The sequence below is a fragment of the Saccopteryx bilineata genome, chromosome 8 (assembly GCF_036850765.1).
Source record: "Saccopteryx bilineata isolate mSacBil1 chromosome 8, mSacBil1_pri_phased_curated, whole genome shotgun sequence".
Classification (NCBI taxonomy): Eukaryota; Metazoa; Chordata; class Mammalia; order Chiroptera; family Emballonuridae; genus Saccopteryx; species Saccopteryx bilineata.
The window spans coordinates 19,460,013-19,482,708 of record NC_089497.1 but is presented as its reverse complement, the minus strand read 5'-3'; the positions used below and the strand labels follow the sequence as shown (position 1 = coordinate 19,482,708).

The 22,696-nt window shown below is 33.8% G+C and overlaps 1 protein-coding gene across 3 annotated transcripts in view; it reads right to left on the bottom strand.

Annotated features, from left to right (window-relative positions):
- The window catches only part of CADM2 (cell adhesion molecule 2), a 1,158,136-nt gene that overhangs the window by 506,545 nt on the left and 628,895 nt on the right, over window positions 1–22,696 (bottom strand). The window lies entirely within an intron of this gene.

Genomic DNA, 22,696 nt, shown 5'->3' with positions numbered 1-22,696 from the left:
AGGTGTTAAAATAGCTCAGTTGCTGAGCAATGTAGCAATGGCCCCAGAGCATCCCACCATAGGGGGTTTGCCAGGTAGATTCTAGTTTGGGCACATGGGGGAGTCTTTCTCTCTGTCTTCGGGCTTCTCACTTAAGAAAAAAGAAGTATGTGGATGAGGTGACACCCAGCTAGATTCTTTAATCCATAAAATAATATGGTACTTAGGAATACACCCTAGTTTTGTAGGAATAAATAAGTTGTTTCTGTATGCTCAATGTTTCATGACAGATTAAGAATGTCTGCCAGTGGTCTACTTGTATCTTTGATATCCTTGCCTTGGTTTATGTCTAACTTCCTATCTTTTCCTGGAAATAACCATCATGTAACTTTTACTGACAACATATTTTCTGCCAGGCTTATCTTAACCACTTTATATACAAGTATTTGTAGTCCTTACAGATTCCCAATAAGGTAGGCATTGCTCTGTCCATTTTACAGATTAGAGAACTAAATCTCAGCAAGATTTGTGTATTTAAGATTAGAATCTTCCTTTATATGCTACCAAATCACTTTATCACAATGAATCCTATGTGCTATCTATTTTTTATTTTGCCTCCCATATACTGGAATCACCATGTGGTGAGTATTCTTACCTTTCATAGGGTCATGTATCTCAAATTTAATTCTTGATATAGTGGAAAGCCATTAGGTCTACACAACAGAGTATAAAGGTTTTTGTTTTTTTTTCAGGTTACTCAGTATAAGGCTTAGGTAACTTTTCTTATTTGTAATAAAATAAACAGTTATCAGAGATGGTACTAAGCATTCAATTATCAAAATTATCTTAGATTTAGAATTTAAGATAGTTTTTACTGAAGTACAGTCAAATTGGGAGGTGTACCTATACAGACTTTAAATTTATTAATATATGTGGGTTTAAAATAATCATGTTTGTCTTGTTTTAATTTATATTTATACTTTCAAAAATAAAATTTATTCTCAGATAATGTAAAAATTGAAATATTTATGACATTACTTATATTTTTATATCTTTTCTAATGCAAACAGTAAATTTATTATGAAATATTGTGCTTATACTTATTCTACTTTACCTTGTTTCATTCACATTTTTATAAAAACAAAGAGATGCATTTGATGTTACAGAGGTTGTTGTTTTTTTTTCTGTGTAGTATTTAGAATTTAGGTTATCATGAATAAATGGAGAGTAATTCACCCTAAGAAGTCTGTGAACTGCGTTGTCTCAGCAGGCTCCTTTGTGAAAGCCCAGCATGAGCCAAAAGGATGTGAGACAGGCCAGTCTGGAGCAGATTGTTGCTGTACATTTTAAATGTTCACGAATTACTATCAGTAGATGCTGGGTAAAAAAAGTGGACAAATATGAACAGCATGAATATCAACCACACTTTAATTAGTGGTGGATCCTCAATAAACAAAATCACAGATTGTAGGACAAAAATCCCTGGAAGAAGCATGGCTAGGTTTAACTTTTATATGTGATTCATTAAGCAGTGTCATATCCATTAAATAAATGGTATCATTATGGTTCTATGGCTCAGGATTGACTAAGAACATTCACACATGCATTATCTCATTGGATCTTTACAATAGCTCTGTGGGATAAATAAGGGGTATTTTTCTCTGCACTGCATATTATAAGATTGTAAGGCTCAGCTTACTTACCCAACATGGCAATTAAAAGAACTGGGGTTCAAACTTGTATCTTCAAACTCCAAATCATATATTATTTTGGTTCTGGTACTATCTTTAGAATCAATTGCATTCTAAGTACAGATACACAAAAATGAATAGATCTAAAAACCACCAGATTTGATTTCACAAAACTTTCTTCAAGTTCATTCTCTGAAGAAGCATAAATTTAACTGATAAAAATTTCAGAGTACCTATGAGGAGTTAGCTTAAAAACACAGCTTTGAATTTCAGGAACAGTAATACAAAATTACAGGTTTCCTGGAGCTGAGCTATAACTTTCAGATGTTACAGAGCCAGCCTCTCTCAGAACCCATAAAAAATTAAAAATATTGTGCTTCCCTCTCCAAAGACAATGCATGTTTCAATGCTATTCTGTTTTGCTCACTTGACTTAAAAAAAAATTGGCCCTGCAAATATCTGTATCAAAAAAAGAGTGTTACTTTTTCATGAAATATAACCAGATATGACTAGTTGGTTACTAACAGTATCTTAAATGTCATATCTTCAGAGAAGTAGAGAAATCCATTTATCCCCTTTTGATGACAAATAGCATATTATTTATGTATAAACACAAGTTAAAAATTAAATTAAATTATAGTTATATCTATAAATTAAGTTAAAATATTTTGGAATTCTTTTGTATGACTGTACATACATGGACGATATATTATTTGCATGATACTTGCTTTAATTTTGAACTTTACATTTTACTATAACAATTAACCTATGTAGACATGATTAAGGTGAAGGAATTAATTTCTTACAAACTGAAATATTCTGAATGTTCCCAGTGGAATATTATCAGTATTCTACAGCTTGCTTTTCTGACACCTGAATTTTTCTTATTTCTGTTTTTTTTAAATCATAAAATAATATGACTAAAGTACATATATATTATTGTGCATAAGTTTATACAACTACAAGATGCTCACTAAACTAAATTTATTTTGAATAAAAATAGCTCCTCAACTATGATAACAAATTAAAAGTATTGGTGTATGATTTCAATAACATGCCACATTATGTTAGAAATAGATGGTACTCTGCTTCTCTACCCCTCCCCCTCTCCTTTCTCTCTGTCTCTCTCTTCCCCTCCTGCAGCTGAGGCTCCATTGGAGCAAAGATGGCCCCTGGCACTGAGAATGGCTTTGTGGCCTCTGCCTCAGGTGCTAGAATGGCTCTGGATGCAACAGATCGACGCCCTAGAGGGGCAGAACATCGCCCCCTGGTGGGCATGCCGGGTGGATCCTGGTCGGGCGCATGCGGGAGTCTGTCTGACTGCCTCCCCGTTTCCAGCTTTGGAAAAATGAAAAAAAAAAAGAAATAGATGGTAGGAAGTATATGTGTGATGCTATAAATATTCATATGATCAGGCTAAATAGTCTAAATAAATACACACATTTATGTAGGTGAGGCTATTATATTAGAAATTCAATAAATCTCTAATCTTTAAATATAAATATATTTTAAATTGCAGTATTTCATAATATTTTAATTTTGATAAGGTTTCCATCTCACTTCAAATACTTCTTTCTGAAAAGAATACCATCTAATGCTAATATTTCTTATTTAAACACATTGATTTCAGAGATTCTTAATATATGGAAATGATTAGAAATTATACCATTTATAAATACATTACCCCTTTTAGAATGTTCATTTGTTACATTAAGAATTATTTAAAAGTATATTCCCTGGCTCATTTAGTCCTACATTTAATAATAACCTATCAAAAATAAGCATCTTTCTCTTTAATCCTAATGAAGTCTTTAAAAATTTAGGCTCAATTATCTAGACTGATCTTAAAATGAATCCTTTTTCTCAGTTGCTATTGTCTCTTGAAAGCTTGTAATATATATTGAGTTTATTGTGTTTGTATGATGATATTTTAATACAGAGGTCGGGAACCTATGGCTCGTGAGCCAGATGTGGCTCTTTCGATGGCTGCATCTGGCTCGCAGACGAATTTTAATAAAAAATAATAACATTAAAAATATAAAACATAAAAATGTAAAACTCATGTATTACAATCCATTCATTTCCTATTGCTCATGTTCATGGTTGCGGGTGGCTGGAGTCAATCACAGCTGTCCTCTGAGACAACACCAAATTTTTATTGGATAATGCATAACGTACACGGATAGTTGTATGGCTCTCATGGAATTACATTTTAAAATATGTGGTGTTCATGGCTCTCTCAGCCAAAAAGGTTCCTGACCCCTGTTGTAATCACTTAACATATGCAAAAAGATTGTTTTAACTTACCCTTTCCTTGTTTTCTTGGTCTCTTACTATTGGGTTTTAGTAGGAAAATTACTTCCGGAAGACAAATTCTTAACTAAAATTTCAATTCCAAAAGAATTGTATGACTTGAATAAATTGGCTTTTGCTAGCTGACTTATTGTATATATTTTAACCTGAATAAAAAACAGGTTAAAATATCTAACCATGTCTTCCAAACACTATTTATATAAAACTAACTGACTGACTGAATGAATGAAGCCTTCATTAATTCAGAACACCCCAAGTCGATAAAGCCACACAAATCTCAGACTCTTTTGAGCTCTTAAAATAGTGGATTCTGCTAATGCTGGAATCGCTCAGGATCACAGACTGCCAAAGAATACCTGAACTGGGTAAGAACTTTGAAAATGATCTGCATAAAGTTCTCACAAATTCTTAGAATCCATTTTAACTACCTTCTTTACATACACTAATACAATTAGAAAAAAAATTATATTTATTCAGTACTTCCTATGTATCAGGCACTGCATATATATATATTAGGCACTGTATCACTTTTTTGGTAGGCATCGTTATTACTTTTATTTTACAAATGAGGAACCCAATGCTTAGAGAAGGTAAGCAGATGACTTGCCAGTGATCACCAAGACAAGAGTGAGGAAGGAGGGACTCCACAAACCCATTGACTTCACTCTACTAGCTCCCCAACATCTGTTCAAACACCTCCCAGTATAACTAGCTCACTTGTGCTGATAACCATATTTTACGTGGTTGCTATAGATTGAATTGTGTCACTTCCAAGTTCATATGTTGAAACTCTGGCCCTAATGTGATGATGTTTGGCGATGAGGTCTGTGGGACATAGTTAGGTTTGATGAAGTCATGATGTTGGAGCAGTTACGATGGATAGAACCACTGTTAGAAAAGACATGAGGGAGCTTGCACTATGCCTTTGACACATAACACAGCAAGAATGAAGCTATTGGCAGGCTAGGAAGAAAGTTTTCACCATAGCCTGACCATACTATCATCCTGATTTCAGACTTATAGCCTACAGAACTATGAAAAAATAAATCTCTTTTGTTTAACCTAATCTATGGTATTCAGTTATGACAGCCAAAGCTGAATAAGACAGTATTAATGTATTACCTTGCAATAAGTGATATTTAAAAACTATTTGTATATAAATGTACCAAATTAATAATCTACAATCTGCTTTGGGGTTCATTTATTTGATTTATCTAGCTATGATTACTGGCTCATTGTAACTTATCATTTTTTTTTATTTTATTGGTCTTGTTTATTTATATTTCCAGAATATTACCAAGTAACTAATAACAACTACAAATAAAACACTGTAGTTTACATGGTACTTTTTTTTTTTATTAAATCTATTGAGGTGACACTGGTTAACAAAATTGTACAAGTTTTAGGTACACAGAGCCGACTGCATACCTCAACCTTTGATTCACCTTTCTTTGAAGCCTAAATACACATGAAGCTCATTAACTACCTGCCAATATATAATTGTATTTATTTGTCTCTATTTTTGTTTGGAAATGTTCAGGCAATTATCAAGAATTGGGAAATAAAGAAACGATACCTCAGGTTCTACGTGTTAGAAGTTTATCCTGCTCCAGGGATTATTGGGCAAGCTCTCAAGTGTTACAGGGTTCAACTGCAAAAGCTTCTTAAATGAAGGTAAATTAACAAAATATTTTTTGTAATGCTACTGCAAATACAGAAAACAATTACTTTTAAATGACTAGATTTCTTCAAACTTCCTTTTTGTTTTTCTTCACAGTTCCCTTCACTCTCCTGCTTCATAAATTCCTTCTCTCCCTAAAAGACCTTTCCTTTTTCCTTGAAGACATTCCTGACTTCAGAAAGGATTAGTTCTAGTTTTTACAAACCTCTGCTGAACACTTATGCCAAGAGATTTTAATCACTTTATTAATCTTTAAGATAGTAGTTTCTTTTCTAAAAGAGGTATTTTAAATATTTATGTGCCGGCTTAGTGTTCAATATGTAATATCTCTGTTGTTTGTTGGATAGTTTAATGAATGAAAGAATGCACGGAAAATGTTTTTAAAAAACATTGAAATGTAGATATGAATTACTACTACAACAGATTTATATAAAATAAACAGTCATGCAATGGAAATCATCCAAACAGACATGTTTCTAAAATGTATTGTGAAAAGAAATTATTATTATTATTATTATTATTATTATCATTATTACCATAAGTGAAAGGAAAGAAGATAGAGAGACAGACTACCGCATGCACCCCACCAGGGATCCACCTGGCAACCCTGGTCTGGGGCCCTACTTAATCAACTGAGCTATCCTCAGAGCAGCCAGCCACGGCCACATTCAAACTAGCTGAGACACTGGCTGCAAGAGGGGAAGAGAGAAAGAAGTGAAACGAGGGAGAGAAGAAAAACAGATGATCACTTCTCTGTATGCCCTGATCAAGGATCGAACCTAGTACATCCATATCTAGGCCAACACTCTATCCACTGAGCCAGCCAGCCAGCCAGAGCTTAGAAATTATTTTTAAAAATCTATGGAATCTTTCTACATGAGGATATATGTTCAATAGTCTTCAACAATTAAAAATAAAGCAAAATGATGCTGCATATATAATAAACTACTCTTTTAAAATGCAAGAAATGCATATGTATAGAAATCTATACTTCTATGTATGGGAATGGATATACTTCTAAAGGTAGTAATAATAGATAAGATATTTTGAGCATTTACCATTGACCAAATCTTGTCCTCAACCACTTTTTATTTTCTAACTCATTTAATTCTCACAAATAGTACACAATACTAACATGACTGTTTTAAACAAAATTTTAGATAGTCTGCAACATTTCTACAAAGTAATTAGATTTACTACACATTATCATTTAACAAAAATGTAAATTCATTAATGAAATAATATTAGGAGAGTCACTTGATAAATTCCCATTTACCAAAAGTCTTATTTGATACCAGGAATGATAGCAAAAATAGGTCAATATTTAGGTCAATTATACCAAGACCCTCCCTGGAATAAATCATATCTATATTTGAAAAAGGAAATTTGATTAGTAATTTATTCAATGCTAATTAGTTTGTAGCCACAAGCCACCTTTACCACCCACGTTACCCCTTTATTTCAATACCTTTGGGTTAGTTCCATTCTTATTCTGAAAGTTGTTTAACCTAAAATGTCTGTAGGGGATAATTTTCAAAGCACCTTTTAAACTACCACCCACAGTTCCCCACAAACTAAGATGCATCAGAATAATACTTCTTTCTTGTTTCTAAATGAAACAAAGAAAATATTAAAAACATAAGTGATATATAACAATTTACTACTTTCTACTTGTGATATTGTTCTCCCACATTAAACAGGCTTATTACATCTAAATTATGGGTTGTTGGAAAAGCAGTAAACAGTTGACATGATTAAATAGGTCAAAAAAGTAACCTGAATTCCAAAAACTTCCTAGTTTTAAACGATCTCAAATAACTAAAATAAACTGAAAAAACAGAACAAATTATTTGCCATTCTAAAATATTTTATGTCAAAGCCATTGCTGAGTGAAAATACACACATATTTGAAGTGTTTGTAGACCAAGAGACTTGATTAATGACTTCTTCCCATATATATATGTAAACATATACATATATTACAAGATATATGTGAACACACAATCATGTGCACACACACACATATGTGTGTGTATGTGAGAGAGACATATATTGAGCCCATTTTTGTTTTATTTGCACTTGACCATCCATTATTTTTTTTTAATTTTTTTTTATTTATTCATTTTAGAGAGGAGAGGGAGAGACAGAGAGGAGAGACAGAGAGAGAGAAGGGGGGGGAGGAGCTGGAAGCATCAACTCCCATATGTGCCTTGACCAGGCAAGCCCAGGGTTTCGAACTGGCGACCTCAGCATTTCCAGGTCGACACTTTATCCACTGCACCACCACAGGTCAGGCCCCATCCATTATTTTAAATGTGAGAACTGCCTCTTATTTTATATTGTCATTTCAACAATTTCAGTAACATAAATTTAAAAAATAATCTTCCTTTGATTGTAATTATCCTTTTAAATAACTCAAATTAAAGTTGTGTTATGTGTTAATTACTTTATAAAGAGGGCATTATAAAACATTTGTTATATAAAAAGTGTCTAGCATCTGATAGAGTATGAACAACTACCTCTTTGTGAGTATACAGTGGCCTAAAACATTTGAAATGATGTGACATCTCTTTTTCATTCTCCCCATTAGGAAAAAGGTCAGGCATTACTATTCCCATTTGACAGATACAGAAACTGAGGCAGCAAGCAGAAAATGGACTTGTCAGCTCGTTAAGGCAGATATAAAGCAGAGCCAGTTTAAAACACAGTCTTCTTACAACCAACAACTGTCACCTTAGACAAAAAGGGAACCAAACAGGGACTTCTGAAAACAATTATTAATACACAGGTATCGACACTTAATAGTGTCCATTATAATGAGATATGGCCAGTGTTGGTGTCTTAGAAGTAGTGAAACCCATTTCATATCAGTATCTATTTCCATATCCCTTCTACATATTTGGCCTATGACATTACTTCAGTAAGTTAAGACTCAATTATACCACTATAATCTCAAAATCAAAGTAAGTTTAATTATCTGGAATAAATCAATAGCTATCTCATTCCAGTTTAGCAAACCTGACTCTATCATTAAACAAGGTATAGCCATGGGATGCACTGACTACGTTTACATTTTAGACAAGTTGGCCTCTTCGCTGGAGGATGAATTTGCTAGTCAGAAATGCTATTTAGGAGACTGTGACAGACACAAAGTTAGAGATGGCCAGGCCCTAAACTAGGACATTGATAGCACCAAATGAATATGGGAGAGGTACAGAAGAAAAGTTAGGAAAATACTCTTAGAGTCAATGAATATCTGGGGTTCATTAGGTTGCAAAGAAAGTATAGAAAAAGTATCAAAGTAAGGAAGAATTAAGATTTGAAGGAAGGTTTTATATTTTAAAAGATTAGGTTTTAAACACTATATATAAAGTTCATAATTAAAATCTATTTGCTCAAATTTATTTATTAGTTGATTTAGACAAGAGCAACTAAAAATTCTTTTGATACTTTATTCATTAATTTAAGATAAAAATAAAACACTACTTGAAACTGCTTAAATTTTTTACCAGCTATACATTTCAACATCTCACAATGTGTTTGAACACTTATAAAACTGTGGTTCTTAATTTAAAATATTTTACACTTTGTTAAATTGTAAAAAGTTTAAAACCCTGTTAATTCAAAATACATGTAAATGTAATAGAAATGTGTGAATGCCTAGACTCTATGTTCACAGATCAAAAGGTATAAAGCTGTTATTAACAAAAGATATTAGATACTAATCACAACTAATTTTAAAAAAGATGACATAAACAGATTATCCAATCTAATTTAACTGAAATTTAAATTCATAGTACACACAAAAAAATAAGAATATAATCATCACTTACTCTTTTATCAGCCCACATAAGTAATATCAAGTTGCACAATCACATTTCTTTGCAAAGTATCATGATGCTATTCCATGAAGAATAGCTAGAGAAAGTGATGCTGATGAATAAATTATAGTTCCAAGTGCTTGAACTGCATATAAATTTACCTTCTGGAGGGCTGTTAAACAAAAGAACTCTAGACTCTTAATCTATATAGAATGTTATAAAAAATGTGTAGTCTTTGCCCTGTTTTAACCTCATTTAACTCTCATTACAGAACATCTTTATCACACCGGTATGAAAACCTATTTTACAGAAAAATCCAAAGCCTAATCTCAAAATCATACTGCAAAAAAAATCTGTTCGTTGCTATGGTAAAGGGTTGGTGATGAGTACCATATCTTCCAATTTACCTTTCAGAATGCATTCTTTGGTGCTTTAGTGTTGTTTTGAAACTACTCCATAATCATCAGCACATCTGACATTACTGGCTTCCTACTCAGTGTGTGACAGCTGTATAGGAAAAATGAGAAAGATAAATAAGGAAGGTTTATATAAATCCTCTAATATTAGAGGAGGATTTTTCAGTGGAACAGAAGACCTGACTTACGAGACTGAATAGGTGTTTTCTAAGCAGAAAAGATATTGTTTTCTTAGAAAAATGCCATCTGTTTGTTTAATTTTACATAGAACTCTTCATCAAAGAATTATAGTAGAATTTTTTTTAAATTTGTATTAAAAAACAACCACACACTATAGACTTCAAAGATGATGATGCTAAATTTAAGATACTTAAAAGGTTTTTAATAAGGGAAAATAATTTTGCAAAGTTGTCATTAAAATGCAGCTCAAAAGAACTCTTTAAGTAGTTTAAGCATGGAGAATTTACATTGTAAACCGAAAAACTCATTGTGAGTTAGCAAAAATGGAGAAAAAAATGATAAAACATTTAGATGGGTTTCATACACTTCACTGTCTCATAAGAAGTTTATTTTTCTGAACTTGACATTGAGGAGAACTTTGTTACAATGATCTTCATTATGGTTAATTAACAATGCAATATTGTCCTCAATTATGTTCCATGTATTGCTATCTCCTCTTGGTGGATTTTGGGGAACACGAAAGGACTCTTATAAAATACAATAGAGAAGATTTTTCACATTAAGTAGAAATCAAAGGCATTCAAACTTTTGGGAAGAGAGTACAATTTAAAAAGACAATGTGAGAATTAAAATAGTACTGACAGCCCTTCAACTTCGAAGAGTTAGAATATAAACTCTAAATGATTTAATGTACTGTCATTTTATTAAAGAAGACAATACTTCTAAAAGAAGAAATATGTCTTATACCAACATGTGTGTGTGTGGTGTATGCACTTATTTAAATATACTGTTGTGGAATCTCACCATTTTTTAAAGGGTTTTTTGGGAAGTGTTGATTTATACTCATATTTAAAATATATTTTAGTTTCAGGAATTTGATAGAACCTATAAGGTAAGAATTCAGACTTTATTTTTCCAGGGATTGTCAATTATTCTTTGTTCTCAAATGAGGCCATCCAGTGCCTTGACTTTGTCAGGTTCTGTGAATCCTTTCTCAGCTCTGAGGACTGCATGTCTGCAGATCTAGGCTCTTACCACTAGAGGCCAGCCTTGCTTATCTCCTCGGGCGAATGATGCTCGATATGATAGCCTAGATTAGAAGAAACTATCGTTTTATTGAAAGATATAAATTTACTACTTATATAGTTTTAATAATATATGTTATGTTAAAAAAACAAACCTGGATATATTTGGGATATATTAGTTGGTTCACATAATGTTTTTATAATAATGTTTAATAATAATGTTCACTTACACTTTTTGGTCATTTTTTGGCTAAGCACTTTGCAGAAAATGTATTAAAACGCAGAAAAGTTGCCTGACCTGTGGTGGCGCAGTGGATAAAGTGTCAACCTGGAAACGCTGAGGTTGCCGGTTCAAAACCCTGGGCTTGCCTGGTCAAGGCACATATGGGAGTTGATGCTTCCAGCACCTCCCCCCTTCTCTCTCTCTGTCTCTCCTTTCTGTCTCTTTCTCTCCCTCTCTTTCTCTCCTCTCTAAAAAAATGAATAAATAAAAATAAAAATTAAAAAATTATTAAAAAAAAAACTCAGAAAAGTTTAGAGGAAATATATTCTTTTCATCTACATATTATAATTGAAGGAACTAAGGTCCATAGAGCTTGAAACTATTTGGAGCTCCTCATATTTTGACTCCTGTGTATAGTTTGAGCATTGTCTTTAGTTCTAAATTCAATCTATGCTGAGTTATTTACAGTCTCCTGAAAATTCTCCTCTCACACATTTGTGCATACCATTTAAAAAACATATTTGTAGTACATCCTGCTCACATTTGTACTTTCTTTCCCTCATTTAGCAGTGTAACATCTTACTATCTTCCATGTACCATCTCCTACCATGTTGTCTGCGGGAAAATCTATCCTATACACATAATCATGAAGCTATATCTCATAGAGTTCTTTTTTTTTTTTTTTTTTTGTATTTTTCTGAAGCTAGAAACGGGGAGAGACAGTCAGACAGACTCCCGCATGCGCCCCACCGGGATCCACCAGCACGCCCACCAGGGGGGACGCCCCGCCCACCAGGGGGCGATGCTCTGCCCCTCCCGGGCGTCGCTCTGTTGCGACCAGAGCCACTCCAGCGCCTGGTACAGAGGCCACAGAGCCATCCCCAGCGCCCGGGCCATCTTTGCTCCAATGGAGCCTTGGCTGCGGGAGGGGAAGAGAGAGACAGAGAGGAAGGAGAGGGGGAGGGGTGGAGAAGCAGATGGGCGCTTCTCCTGTGTGCCCTGGCCGGGAATCGAACCCGGGACCTCCACATGCTAGGCCGACGCTCTACCACTAAGCCAACCGGCCAGGGCCACATAGAGTTCTTTTAAGTCAGACTTTTCCAAAATAATTTTATCAAGCATAGAAATCTGTATAATTAATATAACATAACTATATCAAGTTAAAAAAGATATACTCAATATTGTTTCCTTTAATCTTACATGAAAAAAATGGTCCAATCATTATATCTGCAGGCTATTAATAATTATTTTCAAAGAATATGTTTTTGGTAAATTCAAGTCTTGTGGTTTGAGGAGCCTAATTGTAACTAAGTTAAGCAACAAAGAAAAATGAATGTATTGGTACTTGTAAAAGGAAATTCCAGGAGCGGTCTCATTTAACAGCTGCCTGGGTGCACACATACAAACTGCCTCCTTCATTCCATTTCTTTTTCATACTCAGGCTGGCGCTAGCGGAGAAGGGAGGCTCTTTATCCACTACAGAGTTAAATATTCTTACAGAAGGTAATTTAAAAAAGGTGAGAAAGATGCCCACTCTTATAGCATCCATTTAATCTCAAGGAAACTCTAGTCCATCTTGAGTAATGGGTCCTCCATTTAGAGAAAAGAATAAGGTTCCTGATTGTCCAGGTCAGGGTCACGTGCTCCCTCTTGTGACCAGGGAGTGTGTAAAGTATATTAATGGATAATTTCATTAGAAACACCTGGAACAAGTGACAGCAGAAATCTTCCCATGTGTAGACAGGGCTTCTAATATCAAAAATAAGAGATAACTACTCCCAATGCATAGCTAAAGAAATAAACCACATAATGCAAGCTTTCACGTTGAGCATAGCTTTTCTTTTGCTCATTTACCAAGTTGGATTTTCTGTTTTACAGGGGCCCATGTGAATATTTTCTGTGCTGCTAAAAGAGATGAAACAACTAAGTCCTTGAAGGTTAGTAATGCCATGGGAAACTGAACAGATTGTGGGTCTGTACAGGACTCAGCCCGGGAACACTTTCTGCAGATGATCCTGCCCTGGAGACATAATAGGAAGACATTCTTGTGACTATGTATCGTTTTACAGAATTGGAACAGTATAATGGACTGACAATGTGGACCTAAAATGAAGAGAATAAACCAAGTTGCTACAGGCAAAGCATACTTGCAGACTAAAATCCTCATTAGCAGCACAAAGCTAGAAGCCAAATTTTTTTCTACCTTAGTAGTGCCCCAGCCAAGGATGCACTAATTAGACAAGGAGATAAACTGTGTCACTAAAGCAAGCCCATCCTTTATGCTTAGGCACTGAGTGACAGCAGTGAGCAAGTATCAAGGTCTAAATTCCAGTTGTCACAGAAAACAAGCAAGGGAGTGTCCAAGACTAAAATGCTCGACAAGACGGAGGTCCACAGATTAGGTCTTTGTTGGAGCTTTCACTGAGGAAAGTGTGACCCCCCACATAGGTGAGGAAACTCGGTAAAGGGAAGTGCAGGGATGCCTAGAGTGATGAAGTAAAATAGTTCATGGATGCGTTGAAGCATAATCTTGACTGAGTACTGTGGACAGCTGGGAATAGCAGAAGTTGAATTTTATAACTAGCATTCCTTCCTACATAAACTACTACCATAGATTAATTTTTCTCTTTTAAATTTCACTGAATTTATTTGGGTGACATTGGTTAATAAATTATATAGATTTTAGGTGTACAATTCCATAATACATCATCTGTGTATTGTATTATATATTTACTAACTTAAATCAAGTCTCTTTTCATCACCATTAGTCCTCCTTTCACCCTTTTCTCCTCACTCATCCCCTTCCCTCTGATATTCACCCTACTGGAGTCTGTGTCTGAGTTTTCTTTTTTCCTTGCTGAATCCCTTCACCTTTTCCACCCAGCCTCCACTCCCTCCCCTCTGACAGCTCTCAGTCTGTCCTTTGTATCTATGTATCTGTTTCTAAATCCTAGAACATAAACAGTAAAACTAAAGATATTTCTTATAAAAATACTTTTGTTTTCTGACATATCCCCCTTAGGCAATGGAAACAAAAGACAAAAAAAAATAAAGAAATGGGACTACATCAAACTAAAAAGTGTTTACACAGCAAGGGAAACCATTAACAAAATGAAAAGACAACCCACTGAATGGGAAAACATATTCATAAATAATATGTCTGATAAGGGGTTGATATACAAAATTTATAAAGAATTTATAAAACTCAATAACAACAATAAGAAGCAATTCAATTAAAAAATTGTCAGAGGACCTCAATAGACTTGTCAGAGAACTTCTCTAAATAGGATATACAGATGGCTAATAAACATATGAAAAGAGCTAAAGGTCACTAATTATCAGAGAAATGCAAATTAAAACCACAATGAGTGGGCTGTGGCTGGTTGGCTCAGTGGTAGAGCGTCGGCCTGGCATGCAGGAGTCCCGGGTTTGATTCCCTCGAGGTCACCAGCTTGAGCGTGGCTTAACTGGTTTGAACAAGGCTCATTAGCTTGAGCCCAAGATCGCTGGCTTGAGCAAGGGGTTACTCAGTCTGCTGGAGCCCCCATCGAGGCACACATGAGAAAGCAATCAATGAACAACTAGGATACTGCAACAAAGAATTGATGCTTCTCATCTCTCTCCTTTCCTGTCTATCTGTCCCTATCTGTCCCTCTCTGTATCTCTCTCTGTCTCTGTCACAAAAATAAAAGTAAATAAATAAAAATGGAACTGCCTTTTGACCCAGCAATTTCACTTTTGGGACTATATTCAAAGAGACCTGGAACACTAATTGGAAAGAATATATCTACCCTTATGTTCATTGCAACGTTATTTATACAATTGCCAAGATTTGAAAGCAACCTAAGTGCCCATCTGTAGATGAATGAATAACAAAGCTGTGGTACATTTACAAAATGGAATTCTACTCAGCCATAAAAAAGAAGGAAATCTTGCCTGTTGTGATAGCATATGGATAGATCTGGAAAGTATTGTGCAAAGTGAAATAAGCTAGTCAGAAAAATATAAATACCATCTGATTTCACTTTATATCATATATGTGGAATCTAATGAACGAAATACAATAGGCTCTTAATTGGTTTAAGGGATGTGGTGTGGGGGAATGAGGGGCCTGGTCCCTGTGGGTAGAAATGTCATCAAGAGTAGTACAGTAAAATGACTAGACAATAATAGTGACAGAGGATCTGAAAGAAGTAGAACAGGGGACAAGATCAGATCAACTGGTAAGGTATCAGCAAGCTACTTTGAGTGTCACAGTGTTATTATAGATACCTTATATCTGGACCCTAATCCAACCACTGCATTTTATGGACAAAATATGCACCAGAAAAATTACCTTCCCAAGATCATATATTATTCAAGATCATACCCTGAATTAGAATTTAAAGATTTCTAATCCAGACTTTCATTATATCATGCTAGCTACAGATAATAAAAAGTTTCTAAATTCATATATTTTTATACATTATATAGTTACTGACATTTGGATTCTCAATTAGAGTATTATTTTTGTCTCAGTAAAATGTTTCCCATTTTTGGTAATCAGATCTTTTTATATTGGCCCTTGCCGGTTGCTCAGTGGTAGAGTGTTGTCCTGGTGTGTGTATATCTTAGGTTTGATTTCCAGTCAGGGAACACAGAAGTGGCCATCTGCTTATCCACCCTTCCCCCTCTCTTTTCTCTGTCTTTTTCCTTCTCCCTCTCCCACAGCCAAGTCTCCATTGGAGCAAAGTTGGCCCGAGCACTGAGGATGGCTCCATGGCCTCCACCTCAGGCACTAGAATGAGCATCGCCCCCTGTTGGGCATGCCCAGTGGATCCTGGTTGGAGCACATGGGAATTTGTCTCCCCTCCTCTCACTAAAAAAGATAGTTTTTAATTAAATTATTTTATTTGCTAAAATCTTTTTATTTATGTATAAATACATACACATATAGAATACTATGTGTATGTATTTAATTGTATATGTCTGCATACATGGATTTACAAAGTTATATAAATTTATATATTTTTATATAAAGCTTTGTAACATAAAAATTCACACATAGTTTTAGATTTTTTTCTTATGTTTTTTTTTATTTTTTCATTATAGGGAGGGGAGAGAGAGTGAGAGAGAGAGAGGGGGGGAGGAGCAGGAAGCATCAACTCCCATATGTGCCTTGACCAGGCAAGCCCAGGGTTTTGAACCGGCAACCTCAGCATTTCCAGGTTGACGCTTTATCCACTGCGCCACCACAGGTCAGGTTCACACGTAGTTCTAAAATAGAGACTTATAAGCTTGTTTGTTAGTTTCACAGTAAAACAGACTATGAAGTTGTCCTTTTCTTTGGCAATGTGAGTGCTCATTGCATTCTATGCCTAAACGACTTTGATTCAGAACCAAGGCTCTCATAACTGTAGGCAATAGGGCTGATGACGCTGGTATAAATTCAACACCCCTAGAAAACAGACCTCTTTCACCAAATGATCGTTGACTTGCCCATCAATGCTAGAAACTTATTTATCATTTGAAGTGATCTACCAACAACTAACGATAAAAATTAGAATTCAAACATCTTGGGGAGAAATAACATATTGACTTAAATTCCTGATAAAAGATGAGAAGAAAATATGATTTACAATGTGATACAATAATACAATATGCTGCAGACATTTATTCATATATATAGAATAAAAATTTAGCTAATCTTAAGCCACTCTTTTGTTATTTTTTTAATTTCTTTTTATTTTTTTCACAAATGTTTAAACACACATACGGATACACCAAACTAACATTTCCTTAAATTAGTAGCCTGTGATATTTTAGCAGAAAAGAAAATTGTTTGCAGAATTATATAGCAAGTTTCTTTCTTTCTCTTTTTCTATTTATTTATTTATTTATTTATTTATTTATATTTTCAGAGGCAGGGAGAGATAGAGAGAGACAGGAAACAGCAACATCGGCCAGCTCCTGTATGTTGTGACCTGACCAGAGAGACTCAATCTGTCAACCTCACGCTCCAGGACAATGCTCCACCAATCCGAGCTCTCTGGCCAGGGTTTAAAATTTATAATTTTTAAACAGACAGAGAGAAGAAGGGAGGAAGAAGGGAGGGGGAAGGGAAGCATCTGTTGTTTGGGTCAGTGGTGTATTTTTTGCTTGCTTCTCATGTATGTCCTGACGGAGGATCAAACTCACAACCTTGTTGTTTTGGGATGACACTCTTAACCTATTGAGCCAACTGGCCAGGGCTGCAAGTTTCTTAACTGTAAGAATTGAAGTCCATAATTGTATTTCTCTAAAACTTTATAACTCAACCGAAGAAAACCATTTTGAGCAAAGGAATTATATACAACAAGGCTGCCTGGAAGAAATTATTAACATCTTGAAAGTACATCCTTAGAGATAATTTATTAGTTTAATGCTCTTACTTTGCAGACTCATGGTAAAATTATTAGAATTTTATGTCAAATAAAGATTTTGTATGGAATCATTACTTTAGAATGATACGAACACAATTACAGGGAGGAACAAATTCAGACAGCAACAGATTGTGTGAATTAAATGGAAACTCTGATTTCTAGAGCAGTTTCTCAGCAGCTCAAATACGAGGCCACACTTTAACATCAGCTTTGCATAATTAATAAAAATAAGCATAACAGTAATAAGGCTGCTAATATAGTTGTTCATATAAAAAACCAAAATGGCCTTAGGTAGTTAATAATCTCAACTCAAGTTTCCCTTTTGTGAATTGCAACTCTTACTTTTCAATAGTGTTCCACATCTGATTAGATTCACATACAATCTTGGTAATACTTTCCCTGAAAAATGGTGTAGAAGATAAATTATCAAGTAATCATTTACTCTCCCAAAACAAGTTTTATTGATTTTCAGATTTGTGTCAGTAGATTTTTAACTGTAATGGAAAAACCCAGAATTCTATATTTTCCCCTTAGATAATAAAACAACTATCTCTAATAATGTACAGTATATCTAATCATTCAGTTAGGTAATGTAATTTTTGATACTCTTAATGTCTCAGAATCAATTTTAAGAATTGCTACCTAATTTTGTGTTCACAAAAATACCATATGCCTGAAAAGTTTCACAGTAGAGCAAGGAGAACTTCAATACCACAATATAGACACTAATTGTCTATGTGTATAAGACTGAACTAGAAACATTATTATAGTTTGCATTTGGTGAAACCTATTAGTTTCGCTTCTTAAAGTATTTTTTATTTCTTTTTGATTCTTCATATTTATTAAGGTTTCATAAGTGTATGACTTGGGTTATATGTACTATTTTCTCTATAATATTGGGTACTGTTCCAAATAGCCTCTGTTTTAATGTGTATTTACCATTAACATCACATTTATTTAGGCTTCTATTGGGACTAAAATGTTTCCCATAAGTAAATAGAAATGAATCAAACAGATATTTGAGTACAGATAGTAGGCAGACAGATTGATAAATAAATAAGTAGACTGAAAGATATATCAGGAGTTATCTTTTTTGTTGATGACTCTCCTGGGTTTTCAGATTAATCTGTCAAATTGCTCAACTACGCTCATAAAAGCAATCTCACTTAAAGGATGACTGCTAAGCATTTGTGTTATTTAGTTGTTCTCTGAATAATAGTCATACATAATAATCTGTTTTTCCAAATAATAGGGTTGCTCTGCCACTGGAGAGGAAAGAAAATGACCTTTGAACTTGAGTCAAACAACCAGTTTTACTTTGCTAATCCAGAAACGTCTAGAAATACTAATAACTTCTTGACAAGACTGTGAGATTTTCACAGCAGTTCCTCTCAACCTTCATTGCCAACCTCAGAACAGGCCTTTTTCTCTAGTCCACATCAGTGCAACGCATTTCTGAGTAATACCACTGAGTGAGGTGTCTCTCATTTCAATGCACTTCCGAGTTTGTCACCATTGAAACGTTTTCTTCTAAAAATCTAATCAAATCAAATCATCCACTACCAAAATCTTCTACGGTGACATGATACACTTATCAGAATGACTAAAATAAATATTGACAACACCAAATGCTGACAAGGATTCAGAGAGACTGAATAATCCATATATTTCAATTGAAAATCTAGAAAGCACAGTCACTTTGTGAAACAGTTCGGTACTTTCCTATAAAATTAAACATGCAGCTATGATACAAGTGAGAAATTGCACCATTGGGCATTTACTCCAGAGAAATAAAACATATTACCACAAAAAATCTGCACGCAATGTTCATAGTAATTTACTCATAACAGCCAAATACTGGAGACAACCCAGGTATCTTCCAGTGGATGAATGATTAGAAACAATGTGATAAGTATATTTGTTTTTTTCACTGCAGTGAACAAAAAGAACAGGTTATTGGTATATGTACAACTTGCATAGATCCAAAGAAGTCTGAGTGAATGAAAACAAAAACAAAGAGGCAGATAATTCTAAAAACTACATATAATATAATTACATTCAAATAGCATTTGTTAGTGATGGCCAGGAGTTAGAAATGAGGAGGGAGGGGTGGTGAGCATGGCTCAGAAGTGTGGCATCAGGGATCCTGGTGGTGACTGTATCGATGTCAATTTCTGGCTGTGATATTGAACCCTAGTATTGCAAGATGTTACCATTTCATTTTCTATGTTCTAGTACTAGATAAGGGATATATGGAATATCTCTAGTATTTCTTCAAATTTCACATGAATCTATAAATGTCTCAAATGGAATGCTTGATTAAAAAAGTCTATGAAGACTTTACTCAAAATTATATATACAGATGTTCAGAATATGTCCTTCATATAGTTATTATTCTCATCACATGTTCTGCTCTCCCTCCTTACCTCTATCCTGCAATCTGTACTTCATACATGTGAAACAGTGTAGAGTTACTTCCTGAACCACTGAACAGTCAACTGACGTCTTGTGCTATAGTCTGTACCATTACCAGTGAGTTCTAAGGATATACACTCTGCTCACAGCCTTCCTCATTTTCTCCTCCAAAATAATACATACTAATAAATATGTGCACTATTGCTACCAGGAAGGAGTAAAGAGAAAGAAAAAACAAACAAACAAACAAACAAAAAAAGGTTTTTATTCTCTAAATATATTTTATAATATAAAATCTAGTTATGGGGGAAATCATCTTAATTTTACTTTGGTTATTTTATTATGTGTGCTCTACTACAAATAATTTAAGGTTGGTATTCAAATATATGTGATATAGTATTTTTAAGTATATTTTTGTAAAGTAAGAAAATTGAGCTAGAGGGAGTCATGTAAGTAAGGTATATTGCTACATGTTGCATACTACTCACCTACAGAGGGTGTTATTTATAATGGGCACAATTGTGCAGCCTGATGAAGTTTGCACAAAACAATAATAATTTTCAACATTTTAAAGTACCAAGCATTATTTTATATGCTTTAAAAGTGTCAGCCCATTTAATCATTAATACTAACCAAGGAAATAGTCATTATTTTCTTTATACAATAAAGAAATTGAGGTTCAGAGGGGGTATGTGACAAATTTTAGAATTAAACCCAGGTATAATTAGCTACAAAGGATGTACATCTAGCTCTCTAAAAATAAGAAATATGTTTGGCTATAAGATCTCTAAAAGTTCATTCAAAGAGGGAAACAGAATCACTTCAAAAACCATTGTTCATTATGTAGAGTAAAGTTTGTTCCAGAGTAAAGTCATGTATGTTCCAGAAATTGAGAAGAGATTAATTTTGTCTGTTCTTCCTAATAAAAAGAACACCACTAAAACAATAGTAAGCATATTGAATAGCATATTTGTTATTTTCACTTTTAATTAAATGGTAATCAAATGATGTAGTATAGTTTTCTTGAAAGTACCAAAACTGTATAACCCCTACTTCAACTAAACTAAAAGCAAAAGTCAATGCATTGAAAATTTAATATATTGAGATTTTTTTCAAATTTTGAGTATTCTCCTTATGATGTTATTGTAGCTGAAAGTCTTAGCCAACCATGCACGCATAATCTCCACTTAGAGACGATAATTTTTTAATCAAAAATGGGAACAGTGCTTGATAAAGCATTTTATTTTTGTGAATACTCAGACTAATTGAATAATATGTTCTGTATATCACTTATCTTGTGTAAGTATTAGACCATTTCTAGAAAAAAATGAATAAAATTCCATCTTCTTTTCATTACTGAGCAATATACTATTAGATAGCATCTCACTATGAAATAGTTTCACTTATTAGCAAGTTTCTAGAGTTTTCTAGAAAGATTATATTATTTAGGTAGGTATATTTCTCATTGATTCAAATAGAGGAGGTAAGCTTATATACACTCAATATAGGAAATAATTATTTAAATTAAAGTCAAATTTTACATTAAAATACAATATTTAAATGTTAAATTAATCTTCAATAAATTTGTTTTTTGAAGTAGTTATTTTTAAATGTTTCCAGTTATATTTTAAAATGTTTCTAGTTATATTTTGCTTTACTAAATGATTCATTTTCACTTTCCTTTTGATTTTCTGGGACTTACCTAAAATAAAATTTGTAATAGAGGATGTTCTTGGGGTTAAACTATGTATACTAAATGAGTACAGTCTTTTTAGAGTTGGAGAAAGGGAATAGAGCTTTTTCCCCCATAATATAAAGTATAATCCAAGGGAATTTGGTATGTTCATAACTTGGTCTCAGTTTCTTAGTCTGATAATCTATCATTCACCTTTAAAATATCTAAATAAAGTGCATAATTTCTTGTTTTATGTTATTACCAAAACAATTTTTGATGGGATGGTTTCTATTTAAAAGTCTTTGAAACTATATGCAGAAATTGTTTGCAATATATACTTAGAAATTGGTTAATTATTTGCAGAATTAAAAGAGTATATTTTATCTAGCCATAATTTTGATTAATTAGCAAAATAAAGTTTTTAATTTTTTTGACAGAGAGAGGGACAGATAGGGACAAACAGACAGGAAGGGAGAGAGATGAGAAGTATCAATTCTTCACTGTGGCACTTAGTTGTTCATTGATTGCTTTCTCATAAGTGCCTTGACCCAGGGGCTACAGCAGAGTGAGTGATCTCTTGCTCAAAACAGAGCTTGGGCTCAAGCTGGTGATGGGGAAGAGGGAGTTAGGGGTAGACGGCCAACACATTTTAGATCCAGCTTCTATGCTATAGATTTTGGTGGACAGTTAAGTTCTTACTCATAATCAAGTCTCCAAGCAAGCGAACAAATTAATGTGTAAGTTAAAAAAAAAATAACTTAAAGATGAAAGGAACTGGGATTCTTTAAATGTAAATTAATTCTAAAAAAATATTTTAACTAATATAGATATTTAAATTTATGTATAATATACCTCTCAATCTTTTCCAGTATATAA